This window comes from Phocoena sinus, chromosome 5, assembly GCF_008692025.1.
Source record: "Phocoena sinus isolate mPhoSin1 chromosome 5, mPhoSin1.pri, whole genome shotgun sequence".
Classification (NCBI taxonomy): domain Eukaryota; kingdom Metazoa; phylum Chordata; class Mammalia; order Artiodactyla; family Phocoenidae; genus Phocoena; species Phocoena sinus.
In genome coordinates, this window is record NC_045767.1 from 98,831,548 (window position 1) to 98,847,534 (window position 15,987).

At 42.1% G+C, this 15,987-nt stretch overlaps 1 protein-coding gene across 1 annotated transcript in view; it reads right to left on the bottom strand.

Annotated features, from left to right (window-relative positions):
* The window catches only part of TMEM150C (transmembrane protein 150C), a 76,180-nt gene extending 61,215 nt beyond the window's left edge, over positions 1 to 14,965 (bottom strand). Inside the window, exon 1 of the mRNA XM_032632766.1 lies at positions 14,910 to 14,965. The gene's annotated coding sequence lies outside the window, so the exon portion shown is untranslated. The remainder of the gene's footprint in view (positions 1 to 14,909) is intronic.
* Between the last annotated feature and the right edge of the window lie 1,022 nt (positions 14,966 to 15,987).

Sequence of the window (15,987 nt, forward strand, 5' to 3'; positions counted from 1 at the left end):
GTGAAACGGAACTGAATTACCTCTAGTTAAGATAAGAAAAGACCCAGTACTGGAAGTATTTCAGTGTGTCCAACACTTGGTAAGACATCATTGAAAAGTACTACCTTTATATGAATAGCATTTTTTAAAACCCATTCACATGTTACATCAATAGCTGGTATGTATATAGCAATTACTGTGCACAGGCACATCTAATACAACCCTAGGAGGTAGGTACCACCATCCACTTTCACAGATGCCCAGAGAATACTCACCCACCGTCACTTGCTGGAGCCAGGACTGGGACCCAGGGGCTGAGCTCTGAGCACTATACTCTACTGCTGCTCATCTTACCTGCTCTTTCAAACAACCTATAAAGTAAGTAAGATGAATCTGCTCTGCTTTACCTGACAAATATTTATAGAGTTCTTACCTGCCAGGCCTCATCCCATGTATCGAGTTTCCAATGATGGATGAGCCACACCACCCCTACTCTGAAGAAGCTTACAGTCTAGTGTGAGCAAGACAGACAAACCCACATTTTACTGATGAACAACAGAAACTCTAGGCTTCCATAAATTAAATAACTTATTCAAGCACACAGCCAGCTAGAGGGTGGTCAGGCCAGGGCTTAAATGCTGACATTTACATCTCCAAGTCTAATTCTTATTCTGAGTAACGTTGTTACTTCCTTTTCTGGCCTACTGGGAAAAACAAAAGAAAACAAAACAGGGACGTGCATGCTGCCACTCAGAGTTCGCATGCCACAACTAAGGAGTCTGCAAGCTGCAACTAAGGAGCCCGCCTGCTGCAACTAAGACCTAGGGCAACCAAATAAATAAATGAATATAAAAAAAAAAAGAAAGAAAACAAAACAACAATATCATAACAAGGACTATCTAGTCTAACCAAACTTCTACAAAAAGAGTCTGATCTCGGTAAGCGGGAAACATTAAACTAAGCTATTGTGATTCTGATGCAAACAGCACAGACCACCTATGCCAATAAACTACATATCATTTCAACAGCTAAAAAACCTATCATTTCAAACATTAAATGTCCTGTCATCAAAAATTTTTGCTAAAAATATTTCAGATACTTTGGGTGAATCACTTACATTGGGCCACTGTTCTCAAGGAAAACCAAGATAAATCCTTGTGGTCTGAGATGCTGAAGATGACCCCAAATGATTCAGTTCCACGGTAATTAAAACTATTTTTCATTTTTCCTTCTGCTCTTTTTAATGCTCCCTAAAGGAGGCCTAGAATCCTTTTTTTTATATGTAAGAGAATTGTCCCAAACTACCTAACTGTACTGGCCTGTAAAACTTGTTTTACCACACTTGGCCCATTACAGCTTTCAGAGTGAACTACTATTACTCACCATATGCCTTTAAGCCCCTCTTGGTCCAGGCTTAACTGGCAACATCAAGTGCAGCAAGGATTCATTAGTCGCTTTTACCCACAGGATGCTTAAACACAGAACTCAAGCCATGCCAGCAGTAGATCTTTTTCCTTCTTTTTTATTTCTCAAAAGGGTCCTGATTGGGATCAACCATACATGTAGTGTAGGTAGCTAGTCACTATCACATGACTTGGAGGGTGACAGTAAAGGCCTCCCATGGCCCTAAATAACCCCTATCCCAGCCTGTCAAAGTAGCTAAATTTACGGAAGAGAGGTTTGATTACTGGGAGCTACTAGGGTCATTAAGAAGGTTAACAGGTATTTACCAAATGTGTGTTATGAGCCCAACACAACAGGAGACCAGGCATGGCCCATGTGACCAAGGACAGGGGCCAGAGTTCACCAGTATCATTAAGATAGAAACGTAGTGCTTTAGATAATTTTAATATCTAATTTATTTTTAGTAAAATGTAAAGTATTTTCACATCTTCACACTGCTCACGCAAGGGGCAGCAGGGTATAGTGGAATGAAGGGCCTTGGGGGAGGTCTTCCACCTCCTCTTCCAGCCTCATTTCTGAGCATCCAGTGAGCCAGCCCCTCTGAACAACCAGTGGCTCCCCAAGCTGCCCAGCGCTACGGGCTGCAAATACAAGGATGACTACACAGTCCCCTGCCCCCAGGCCGCTCGCAATCAGGAAACAAGTGCAGCACCAGATTGGTACGGGGATTAGGGAGCTTTGAAGGGATGAAGCTAACCCAGCACGGAGGGCAGGGGGAGGGCAAGCAAGGAGGAAATGACCCTGGGCTGAGTCTTCAGGGGCGTGGAGTCTTCCCACGCGGCTGTGGTGGCGTGCACGGGGCAAGCAACCAAGGCATCCAAGCCCTGTGCGTGCAGGAACCAGAGTTTTGTGGTGCTCAGAGCACAGTGGGTAAGGCAGTGAGTGGTGAAGGATGAGCTGAGGAGGAGGGCAGGTGCCTGGCACAGGGATGACTACACTGTAGCTGATGCAGCGCCGCTGAATGTCTGGTTCCTCGTTTGGCATTTACACCAGGGAAGTGTGCTCATTGCAAATACTGTAGAAGGTACACATCAGGAAAAAGAAGATGAAAAGTGTTCAAAATCCCACAGTTTAGAGATAACCACTGTTAACATTCTCATGTACAATCTTTTATATTTATGTATGTGTGTTTATATATTATACATATGTACCTATACTAACAAATATATTTTTCTTCAAAAATGAAATCATTTAAAATGTGATATATACCCACAATGGAATATTATTTAGCCTTAAAGAGAAAAATCTGACATGCTACAACATGGATAAACCATCAGGACATTGTGCTAAGTGAAATAAGCCAATCATAAAAAGACAAATACTGCATGAGTCCACTTATATGATGTACCTAGAGTAGCCAAATTCATAGAGACATAAGTCAGTGGCAGTGGCGAAGGGCTGGGGGAGGAGGGGGAAACAGGGAGCTATTGTTTAATGGGTACAGAGTTTCAGTTTTGTAAGATGATAAGATTTTGGAGATTGGCTGTACAACAATGTAAATATACTTAACACCCCTGAACTGTACAGTTAAAAATAGCTAAGATGTAAATTTTATGTTATGTGTTTTTTTTAACCACACTTAAAATAAAATATATAAGTAAATAAAATATAAAAAAGAAATTCACTTGATAAAGCTATTTTAATACTTTTTCCACTTATTTTTGTGATCACCTTTCCATGCAAGATACATACTCCGCCATCAATATTTCAGATAACTGCATAATAGTCTATTGCAGAGATCTATCTTAATTTATTTAACCCAGGAGAATTACTTTTTAGGATAGAAGAAACCTGCAAACACTTGGCTGATAGGAAGCAGCCAGTGACACTTGGCTGATGGGATGGAGCCAGTAAAGAGCAGAGAGAGATTCAAGACCACAGAAGAGAGCGGAATATTAATAGAGCAAAGGTTCCAAAGAAGGCATGCTCAAGTAATGGGCTAACCTTAAACACGGGGAAAAATGGATACCACATCCTCTGAGGAAAGGAAATGAAGATGGGTATGAATAGATTTGCATGTATAAAGAAGACTTCGGGAAACTGAAGTCAAGAGATGATATCTTCATGAAGATAAAGTGGTAGAGAAGTAGGGTATGAAAGAGTTGGAAGGATACATAGCTATGTTCAGAGAATAAGACAGTGAGGTTAAAGTTTCTGAGGTGAAAAGGTACCAGCTGGACGAGGATCTGGGTGGAGGGTTGAGAGTGAGTAGCTGTGGTTTAGTGCCAGAGAACTCACTGAGAAGGTATCTAATGATTTTGAGGCCAGATTCATGGTCAGATCATCTAGGATTCCACCTAGATGACTGGAGTAAATTGGAGTCTTTTTGTTTAAATAAGAGGGGTCCACTGTCTTTCATGTGCCCATTCCCCTGTCCATCTGATCCCGGGCGTGCCTGTGATACTCTGGTAGTGCATCATCAAAGTGCATGGGTTGCCTTGCCCACCTGTGATGCTGCCCAGCTGACAGAGTATGAGAGAACACCTGGTGAGCTTTGTGAAAATGTCTGATTTAACTGATCTGGGGTGCAGCCTGGATTTTTACAGATTTTCAGATGATTCTATTGCACAACTAGGGTTGAGAACCTCTGCCCTCTGGCTCTTTGCCATTTTCCCCTGACTTGTGGCCAAGTCAGCAGCTCATTAAGCACTTCTTCACCCCAATGTCTGCCCAAGCCCTGCATGGAAAAAGGTCAGTGGTTGTTTGAACAACCCAAGGGGAGGGTGCTATCCCTTAGGACTTAATAAAAGCCAAATCATGCAGTTAGCTGTGAGAAAACCATAGCTGGGTGTTCAAGCAAAAGCCACGCTGTCCAACAACCACACATGGCTATTTAAACTGAAAGTAATCCAAATTTGAAACTGTTTTAATTAAAAGTCCAGTTCCCCAGCTGCACATTCAAGTGCTCAGTAGCTAGTGGCTGCTGTACTGAACAGTTCAGAGATAGAACCTTTCCATCACCAGAGCAAGTTCTATTGGACACTGCTAATATAAAAATATTCTTTTCTTCTGAAAATCATCTGGGTGCTTATATTCATTTTCTTCTAATCATGGGCAAAATGAGCCACATGGTATGCAGAGGGTGAACACACTGCATCTCTGGTCATTTCTTCTCAGATGACTGATGGTGACTCTTTACCCCTTTTCGGGAAAAAGAACAAAGAAAGGAATTCTATGCTATCACGAACAAAAGTTTTTCTGAACAGTCCATCTATGTATTAGGGCAGCAGTGGCTTCCCGACTTTTTTGCCTGTGTGTGACAGTAAAAAATATATTTTCTATCACAACCTTGTATGCAGATATACATGTATATAACAGAAATTTTTTTACACATCAATATTTATCCTTACTACATGTTTTGCACTTGGATATTTTATAATTCTATTATATTCTATTTTCTGTTTCATTAAAGAAAAATAAACCTACTTAACAGTTCTCATAGCTCTGGTGGCCTATAGCTTGAAAAACCACTACCTTAAGATAGAAGTTGCCCACACAAAACTGAGACTCAATTTCACACTGTAGAGATAATAGCCAGCTAGATAATAATTAATAGCTAACATTTATTGGGCACTTACTATATGCCAGGCATTGTGTTAAATGTTTTACATTCATTGCCTTATTCAATTCTCATAGTAACTCCATAAAATAGTTATCCAAGAACTATGAAAGGGCTGAGATTTTATTTGCACACGTTAGCCTACCACAGTTTCCTGGCTGCTGGCAGAAGACGCAAGACTTCTGGGTCAGAGACAAAGGACTTTATCACAGCAACAGCAGTAGCCAGAGTATCGGCATTTCCTTGCACTAGTTCCCCAACTCCAGTTCCTGTAGGGCATCAAAAGAGGGCCATGTAACTCCTGCACATGCAGTGAGTAGCATTAATGGAGAGGAACTCAGCTGCAAGAACTTAAATCTATTATATTGGATATAAGCATGCCTGCTCGCGGCTTCTGAGGGCAACACTATGTCTATCATCCAAGACCATTTACTACACAAACATCCTTAAAAAGACAGTTTAGACTGAAAGGGCAGTCAGTGCCTCTCTTTGAAAAACCTGTTGAAATGCATGGGGCGCATGGAGAACTGTCTCCCAACAGTAGGTGCCTTACTTATCCCCATTTTGTACACGAGGAAACAATGACTTAAAGAGGATTAAGTAACTTATTTAAGGTCACACAGCTAGTGACCCAGGTCTACATGACACCTAAGCCTAGGCTGATACTACCTTCTTTCATAGCCAATGGACAGTGAAATAGGAAGAGGGAAGAGAGCTGTCATTCATTTAGTCATTCAGGTATGAAATTTGTCCCTACAGAAAGCAATTAACCACAGATAATTTGTAATAGACCATTTTTTTTCACATTTTCTTCAAGAATTCCATAGGAAGAGTATCAAATGAACAGGGGTTGACAAGCTTTTTCTATAAAGGGCCAAAGAGTAGAGATTTTCAGCTTTATGGGCCACATGGATTCTGTTTTAATTGCTACTCAGCTCTGTGGTGGGAGTGGAGAAACAGTCACAGGTAATACAAAACCAATGGGCATGGCTGTGTTCCAATAAAACTTTATTTTCAAAATAGTTTGCTAACTCCTGTTCTCAGATAGCCCAGTGGGATACCCCCCCCCAAAAAAAAGGCATAGTAATTTCTACACACAAAAACACCAATGATTTAATTGGAAAAACAAGGTAAACAGGCAACAAGCAAGCAAACCAGGAGCTATATGAAACTGAAGCAAACCTAGGTTCTATGTCAGAGTCCTGTTAAGTCAGCCTGGATAAACAGTATGTCAAGAACTAATGTAAAACATTCATGGACTAAAAGTAGAATAGAGTCTACACATCATCTCTCTGTGATGACTGTGGTCATGCCAAGACTCTAAGAAATAATGTGACTTCCAAAGGCTTTTTCTAGCTCGTAGATGCTCAGTAGGGGAGCAGTTATCCAAAACAATCCTCTTTAATTTTCCGTGTGATGACATGAGTTAAAACCTATGTTATGAATAAGGGGGAAGTAACAGTGAAAAAAATGTTACTCTGGGCCAGGGACCATTCTAGGGATTTCACAAATATTGACCAATAGCTAATAAAGAATACCATTTCTGAATTGCCAAATTTATGGCTCTGCAAGTGAACACTCACTTGGGTCAGTGGCCTGATCTTAAAAAAAACAAAATGTGCCACTATTTGACCACAATGGTATCCATCCCCCAAATCAATTACTGGAAAATTTTTGTCTTTATTTTTACATGCATACATATATAATCAAAATTTTGTTTCTTCTTCTTTTTCTAATTCCTTTAGGTGGTACGTTAGGCTGTTTACTTAAGATTTTTCTTATTTATACAATCAAAATTTTGGTATACAAATGGCAACCCACTCTTTTTCATATAATCAATTTTTATGTCACATATAAGCTCAGATTAAAATGGAAAAACACCAATCAAAATGTCATAGAAAAGACAGCTTTCTCAAGAACAATTCTATTAGCTGCTAAAATTACAGGGAGATAAATATGGTTCTTATAAACACTGTGCTGCCATTGACAAGACTGGCAAATTTTTCGAAAGGACATACTTTTGAAGTCTAGGCTACATGGGAACATAATACCACAAGGAAGAAAAACTGTCACCTGTAAATTAATATTCCTGCTACTGCATGTAGATATATTTTAGTTACTAGTGTTTTTATGTAAATACACTTTAAGTCTTAGTGAAAAGTAGAACTTAGAAATTCCAGGAGATATATTCCCATTGAAACTCCAGAACAATTACAGAATTAATTACAATTACATTACAGAATTCTAATTCACAAACACTCCAAGTTAAGTAAAAAATTATATTTCTATTTGGATTGCTTTACAATGGTATCAATATCTCTTAATTAACACCTTTTCACTCATGAATCAATAGAATAAAAAATAATTTGAAGACTATTTTATTAACCAGCCCAGTTAAAAAAATACACCACCTATTTTAGCTATGTACAGTCAGTTTTAATTTATGCTTTAAAACTTCCAATTATTACCATTTAAAATATTTCTTTGGTAGCTAAGTCATCATAAGTGTAAAAAAACCCAGGAAGATATCTACTTTGTTAATAAATGAAATATTTGATGAATAATAAGGCTATGCTATTTTTGGAGACATTTATGTTTACATTCAGTTGAAAACCATTATAATTCATTATAATTACTTCATTGTTAAATAACACCATTTAAACTACAGGCTAATTTCCACTACTGCCATAGTTAATCACAATTACTTCCTCTTTTTTTTTACTTCTTAAGCTTTGTCTACATTAGCCTAAAAGTATTACATGACTTTCAATGTTTTGTCAAAGACACTTCATCTCACTCCTTTGCATTCCACAGATAGAGTCTGTATCACGGTCCTCGGATATGGATGATTCTGAAGCCTTGAGCAAAATCTGCATATCTTATGAATTTTTAGTATGTTAGACACAGCCTCTGTACTTTTTAAAGAAGGAAAGTAACCATGATGACAAGCTGTTGCCTTTTTTATTCTAACTGACAAAGTCTATGGACAAGTGGTTGCTCACATTTAGTTTGACCTTTAAGAAAAACTGAACTCTACTTCCAAAATGAAATCAGTTTTACTTTCCAGATTGCACTGGGTCGGGGCAGGGAGACTCCCAGCCTCAATTTTAAGACATCTCCTTTTATATGAAATTCTTGAAGCAACATTGTTTTCCACTTATCATATTGAAAATAAATCATGAAGCACTAACAGGCAGAAAGTGATTTTGAAAAACAAATAATTTAGAATGAAGTAAAAAGTGGGGGATTTATGGGACAAACATATCTATTTAGACTTTTGTGACTATTTGCTACAAACCAGTATGCAAAAGTTAGGAATTGGTCAGGAGGGAAGGAAGACTGAGCTCTCTCTTAGCCTCTGGGACATTTGGGTTTCTTTGGGCCCCAGGCTGCCTGTCCAAGGGCATTAGCCTTCAGAGGCCACAGGCTGGCAGCAGTGAGGTCTCTTCCAGCCTAAATGTGCAATGACTCCTCTCTCTCTCATCAGGCCTCATCTTACACAGAAAACAACTGTCATCAGCTCACTTCCACACTTCTGCAATGCTGTACAATGTTTGAGTCTCAGGGGTCTGCCGATGTCCATCTATGTATCACTGTTGCATTGCAATATGGGAGCTGAAATTGTTGAACTTGTGGGCTCGGTCAGCAGACTGCCCAGGTTCAGCATTTAGCATGGAGTCCTGTCTTAGATCGGTGTTTCCCAAAGTGATTCTCAAGCCTAGTTGCAGAGGTAGTATTTTACATCATGATCCAGTATACACACACATTTATATAATAAAAAAACTAATAATGACCAAGTTTATATAGTGCTTACTGTATATGGAGAGTTAGAATTGGAACCCAGGGGTCCTGTTTCTGTCGTGCTCTTGACCACCACTCGCCACTGCCTCGTGGCCTTGCACTTGCATGCATGGGGGAACCAAACCGTTTCATCAAACACTAGTAACCCTCACTAAGAGGGATTCACAGTGATAACTCCTATTCTATTATATATCCCATCTCATTAAAAAAAATGCTGATGCTAACCTGTTAAATTGATTTCATAACTCAGGACACATGCTTTGAAAAATATTATGATAAGTGTTGTATGCAAAATTTTTTGAAAAACATCAACAATAAAAAAGCGAAATAAATATACGTATCTCATCTTAGAGACTTTACTATGCTATAGTGCATCGTAAATCTCAAAAAGTAGGCGGGGCGGGGGGTGGGTGGTTAAACGGAATAGTTCCTAAATTTACTCAAGCATCTCCATCCCCTCGTGGAATGGACACTAATTTGGGAAATGTTATCCTATAGTGTTAACACCTTAAGGGCAGAGACAATTTGGGGGTTAATTTAATTTATATTTTAGTATGCACAAACACCTTTGACAAATTTCCAAATAACTGATTTAGGGAGACTCCTTCCCGGAGAAGGTGAACGCCCAGGACCACGAGCTCTGGCCTGGGGAGAGGTATCCCAGGTACCTAGGCTGGGATACGTAGGTGAAGGAGGGTCACTCACCCAAGAAATATGAGAGACAGTGTCTTGAGAAAAAGTCTAATTAAAAATGTGTCCCTCTTACAAGCAGCCCATGCAGCTCAATATCAAAAAAACAAACAACCCAATGCAAAAATGGGCAGAAGACCTAAATAAACATTTCTCCAAAGAAGATATACAGATAGCCAACAAACATATGAAAGAATGCTCAACATCACTAATCATTAGAGAAATACAAATCAAAACTACAATGAGGTATCACCTCACACCAGTCAGAATGGCCATCATCAAAAAATCTACAAACAATAAATGCTGGAGAGGGTGTGGAGAAAAGGGAACCCTCTTGCACTGTTGGTGGTAATGCAAATTGATACAGCCACTATGGAGAACAGTACGGAGGTTCCTTAAAAAACTATAGATGGGAATAAAGACACAGACCTACTAGAGCACGGACTTGAGGATATGGGGAGGGGGAAGGGTAAGCTGTGACAAAGTGAGAGAGTGGCATGGACATACATACACTACCAAATGTAAAATAGATAGCTAGTGGGAAGCAGCAGCATAGCACAGGGAGATCAGCTAGGTGGTTTGTGACCACCTAGAGGGGTGGGATAGGGAGGGTGGGAAGCAGGGAGACTCAAGAGGGAAGAGATATGGGAACATATGTATATGTATATGTATAACTGATTCACTTTGTTATAAAGCAGAAACTAACACACCATTGTAAAGCAATTATATTCCAATAAAGGTGTTAAAAAAAAAAAGCAACTATAGAGCTACCATATGACCTAGCAATCCCACTACTGGGCATATACCCTGAGAAAACCATAATTCAAAAAGAGTCATGAAAAGAAAAAAAAAAGAGTCATGTACCACAATGTTCACTGAAGCTCTATTTACAATACCCAGGACATGGAAGCAACCTAAGTGTCCATCAACAGGTGAATGGATAAAGAAGATGTGGCACATGTATACAATGGAATATTACTCAGCCATAAAAGGAAATGAAATTGAGTTATTTGTAGTGAGATGGATGGACATAGAGTCTGTCATACAGAGTGAAGTAAGTCAGAAAGAGAAAAACAAATACCATATGCTAACACACATATATGGAATCTAAAAAATAATGGTTATGAAGAACCTAGGGGCAGGACAGGAATAAAGACACAGACGCAGAGAATGGACTTGAGGACACGGGGAGGGGGAAGGGTAAGCTGGGACGAAGTGAGAGCGTGGCATGGACTTATATACACTACCAGATGTAAAATAGCTAGCTAGTGGGAAGCAGCCGCATAGCACAGGGAGATCAGCTCAGTGCTTTTTTTTTTTTTTTTTTTTTTTTAAATATTTATTTATTTATTTGGCTGCATCGGGTCTTAGTTGCGGCACGCAGGCTTCTCTCTAGGTGTGGCACGCAGGCTTAATCGCCCCTCGGCATGTGGGATCTTAGTTCCCCGACCAGGGATTGAACCCGTGTCCCCAGCATTGGAAGGCGGACTCCCAACCACTGGACCACCAGGGAAGTCCCAGCTCAGTGCTTTTTGACCACCTAGAGGGGTGGGACAGGGAGGGTGGGAGGTAGACCCAAGAGGGAGAAGATATGGGGATATATGTATATGTATAGCTGATTCACTTTGTTATAAAGCAGAAACTAACACACCATTATAAAGCAAGTATACGCCAATAAAGATGTTAAAAAAAAAAGTGTCCCTCTCAATGGTGAAAATGATGGCTTTAATGAAAGCCAACTTAATTAAAAAATTGAAACAACATAGTAGATGTTAAATAAAATCCCATTCTAATGGTTTTACTAAAATAAAGGTAGGTTATTTTTTAAGTGGATTTGTTCATCCCTAGGGGCTGGGCTAGGTGGGAGGATCTGGGTTGAAGGCTAAGGGAAAGAAACCAGACAAGAAGGGCCCAAGGAAGACAGAGGCTTCAGCCACTCCTTGAGGGACACTCACTTGTCAGACTTTTCATAGGGTCTCTGTGAGTGCAGGAGAGGTAGGGGGGCTGCTCGTACCTCATCATCAACCTCCTGCCCCTCTAAATCTCCCTCCCTTTGAAATACTGAAAAGTGCAGAAACTGACTCTAAGAATGAATGATTCCATAATGTGCAAAAGAGCAAATAATAAAACAAGTTCAAGAACACAGACACATGGGGCCAAGCATCTAAACAACTCTGGGTGATGCTTATTTTTGTGGCTAGCAGACATAAGGAAATTAAAAAGGGAAACTATTTTTAGAATAGAGTTGAACTTCAGCATAACACACCTTCTTCAGAGTAACTGCAACTATTTTTTCATAACAGGGTTACAAAGTTAAATCTTAATTCCTAGTTCTATCAATGCCAATCTCCACTTTCTTCTGATTAAGGATAATTGTCATTAAGTGCTATCTCTGCAGGAAATGGGTGGAGAGAATTTAAAGCTGCACAGTCCAGTATGGTAGCCACTAGCCCCATGTGGCTGTTTAAATTAATTAAAATTAAATAAAATTTCAAATTCAGTTCTTCAATTACGCTAGACATATTTCAAGGATTCAAGAGCCACATGTGGCTCATGGCTACCATGTTGTGCAGATTATAGAACATTTCCATCACTGTGCGAAGTTTCATTGGACAGCGCTGATCTAGAGAAAGGCCATTCACAGATGCTAAAAAGAAAATTGTTCATTTCTCCCTTCATCTAAGAGTTCCAAGTGCTACCTAGCAGAGCTGGTTTGACTTAGAATACCATGGGGTTGAATTTGAAGGCTACTGCCAAAGATTTCATTATTATTTCAAAATATCATTGCAGTTGGCCAGTGTAAAATCTCTTTGCATTAAGACTTTCCATAGCCACAAGTTATCTTTCAAAATCCAAACATGCTAGGAAATGATATTTGGTGATAATAATAACTTAAACAAGTTCCACTAATTTATGAGCTAGTGCTTAGAGCAAATTATGAAAAAAACAACATAAAGCTATATGGCACCATCAGCTCCGGGAATTAAAGTTTATAGTTAAAATAAGTAGGGATGCATATCTGTTGTTGCCCTTAGGATAAAGAAAATATATATTACACACCTGGGTCTTTTCCTAGCTTTTTCATGAACTTAGATTCTGTAACATTTGGTCTTTGTATCACATTTTGAGAAATTTCCCATATATTATCATTTGAGCCTCACAGCACCTAATCACTGTTATAGTGTGGATTCTGAATGCTGTAGATTCTTCTTCTGAAGGGGAAGATTGAGAGGTAATACATTATCTTGTCAGTGTCTGTTTGCTTAATTGTTTACTGAACTGATCCCAAGTGGCCGGATTACGTTGAAACCAAATGGCTAGGATTGCAGGGGCCAGCTAGCTTTTCATTCTTCATGACTCTAGGCTGCCCTGCTAATCTGGCCACTGTACTGCAGAGGTGTGTCTAGGTCACAGGGGAAACAAAGCAGGAGGACACACAGGAGTGTAAAGTCAAGTGCCGTCACTCTTGATGAACACAAAGCAGATAAAGTGAGTACAAGAAAACCGTGCAAGGTCATAGTAAGCATGACTGTGGTATTTCTAGAACAAAGCCTAAACGTAAGGCATTACTATGTTCATGCAAAAAAAAGAGAAAGAATTACTCCACGGAGTAAACTATCTCCCCGAAAGCAAGCAACCTGTAAAAGGCATTTGATGAGAAATACATGAGTTAAGTAATTGCTATAAGGACACTTTAAGGTCAATTTAAATAATACAAACAAATTTCCTTCAGCTAATGGCAGATTATAATAAACATGCGTTTCCCAAACACTTTGATACGTTTGTTCAATGTCATAACATCTACCAACTGTCATTATTGTTAGCAAAACTCATTTATCATGTCCAGTTTTTGAACTTCCAACTTGGAGAACTTGCAAAATATTTATTAAATACTGTATAAAAAAAAGACACCATTAAAATTCTTATGCTTATGCCTTGAAGATTAAACTCACATTTCTAGCTCATTAAGAGATGGTAGCTATAGTTAATCATAGAAACATGGTGTGTCTGGGACGCACAGAAGAAAAAGTTTGGGATTATTTAATGCACGAGAGCTGAGAATGTAAAATTCTATGACCTGCAAATACCACACATATGAACCTAACAATTTTTCCTTGAAAACTTTAAGTAGGTCAACTTATTAACTGTTACCATGGAGTTTATACATCCACATTTGCCTATCTTTTTGATGAACTGCAGCCCTGAATGGAGTTACAACCCTGAATTATTAAAAATCTTCCTTTGATTCAAGCAGAGAAATGAAGAAGCAGAAAGTAATATTACCGTTTAGGCTGTGTTATTGTAACAGATCCAAGAACTTTTTAAAAAAACCCATGTTATTAGTATATGTGGTTGCCTAACAGGACCTCTCCTGGTCTCCCACAGAAAGTGGGACCGGGTTCACTCCAGGAGAGGGGTTTCCATCCCAACTGGGCTGTGTTCTCACATTTGTAGTCACAGTCCTTGGCTCAGCCGTGAAAAACGGTCTGACCGGAATAAACCTGGCCAAAAAAATCAGGGAAGTGTTTGGGATATAATAAAGTACCGTGGAGGCAGGGGTGGACGGAGGAGAGGCGTGAGTAGAGAAAAAAGGAATATGAATTTAGAATGGGAAAAACCCTCTCGTTCTCCATTTGATTCGTTTAAGGAGGAGAAAATCACTCGACAAGGGCTCTCTCCATAACCCAAAGCTAATCACGCTTTTATTGCAGTGGATGGTCAAACAGCCTCGGTCGGTCGCCCACTCACCGGCATCTCGCCGGAGAAACCGAAAATCCCATTTCTTCCCAAGTGTGCACCCAGGAGAGGAAAGCGAAATTGTTCATTTAGAGCGGAGAGCTGCGCACAGGGCAAGGCAAGTTAGTGCCTCCCTCCCGGCTCCCCTGCTGCCCCCGCCAGCCTGTCTCGGCTAACGGGAAAGTGAACGGCGAACGGCAGGGAGACCGGGAGGCCAAACTTGGGGTCTTTTCCGAGTCCCCCGACAACAAAAGGCCTGGGTGTCGGATGGGGCGGCGGGGGGCGGAGGGCGGAGGGCACATCTGTCAAAGGACGGGATCCGAACCGCAGCGGGCGGGAGGCGCAGGGGTTCGGCTGACGGCACTGCGGCGGCGGCGGCGGCGGCGGCGGCGGCAGCGGGGAGTAGGTTCGCCAGCGGGGACTCCGGAACGCCGCCAGCCACCGCGCCTCGCTCCGGGAGTGCACCCGCGGGGGCTCGGGAGGCGGCGCCGCGCCCGGTGCGCTCCGGGGCGGGGGCCGCCGCCGAGCAGGGCTCCGCCGCCGGTAAGACCCCGCCGCCCGAGCCCCGCTGCGGCTCCCGCAGTCCCCTGTTCTCCGCCTCCGGGCTGGGCGCGGAGCCGAACCCCATGCCCCCTGGCTGCCCGGAGGCCCCGCGCGGAAGAGGGGGCGCCGCGCCTACCTGCTCCGGTGCGGCGGGGCCGCGGTCGCCTGGCGGGGCCGTGACCTGAGGCGGCGGCAGCGGCGGCGTCGGCGGCAGTCGCGGCGAGGAGGGCGCTTCCTTCAGGAAGGGGTGGGATCTGCCCGCCCGCCGCGCCGCGGCCCGCCCCCGACTTATTCTGGGGTCCCGCTTCCAGGCCTCCCGGGGAGAGTGACCACCCCCTCCACACCCCCGCGGGACCTCCGGCTTCCACCACCCCTCGGGACTCCGCATAGTTACCCGGGGCTGGAGCCGAGCGGGGACGGTGGAACCGCTTCTTTCCAAAGCCTTTGTGAACGCGATTGCCTGGCGCTCGCTCCTCACTCAACAAAAGGAAGGACTGAATCTGGGATCCTCCGCCTGGTGGTTATTTTTTCCTGACCTGTTGTAACCTGCTGGTCGGCTCCCTTCTGTCCCCACACCTAGGGTTTTTGCACAGAGCAGCTAAAACTCATTTTCGTGCCCACTGGCTGAATGCAGTTCTCCGCTGCTCAGCGCTCTCCCGCGGTTTTCTTTCATCGTGAAGAGCAAACACAGGGCCAACTTCTGACCCTGGCAATGAGCGGAGACTCCAAGGCCGCCCTCCCAGCGCCAGGTTGCTCTCTTCCTGCCAGTGTCTCGTCTGAGTCGGCTATAAAACTGTATTCATCGGCATCTGAATAGCTTTCCCCACCGCAGACCGCAGCCAATCAGTGGCACTACTATGTCAGTGACCTCTGGCAGCAGCGTGGATCAAGGCTATTTTTATCTCACGCTCACCGTTAACTTCTCTTCCAGACGCAGCCTTCCGGGGCTCCCACGGGAGGACCTCCTTTATCCACCTGCCTTAGGCTGACCTCCATTCTTTTAGGCCCCCCCACCACCACACCTGCCTCTTCTCATCTGCTGCCTCTCAAAGCACACGGTTCAAATTCTCCAATTCAACATTCCAGAACTCTTCCTTCCCCCACGATGTACTATTCCCCCATAATACACTATTATGTGTGTATTGATATGTTTTTACTGCTTTTTCCTGGCTACTAGACTGCGAGCTTCTTGAGGCCAGGGAACTGGCCTCTTC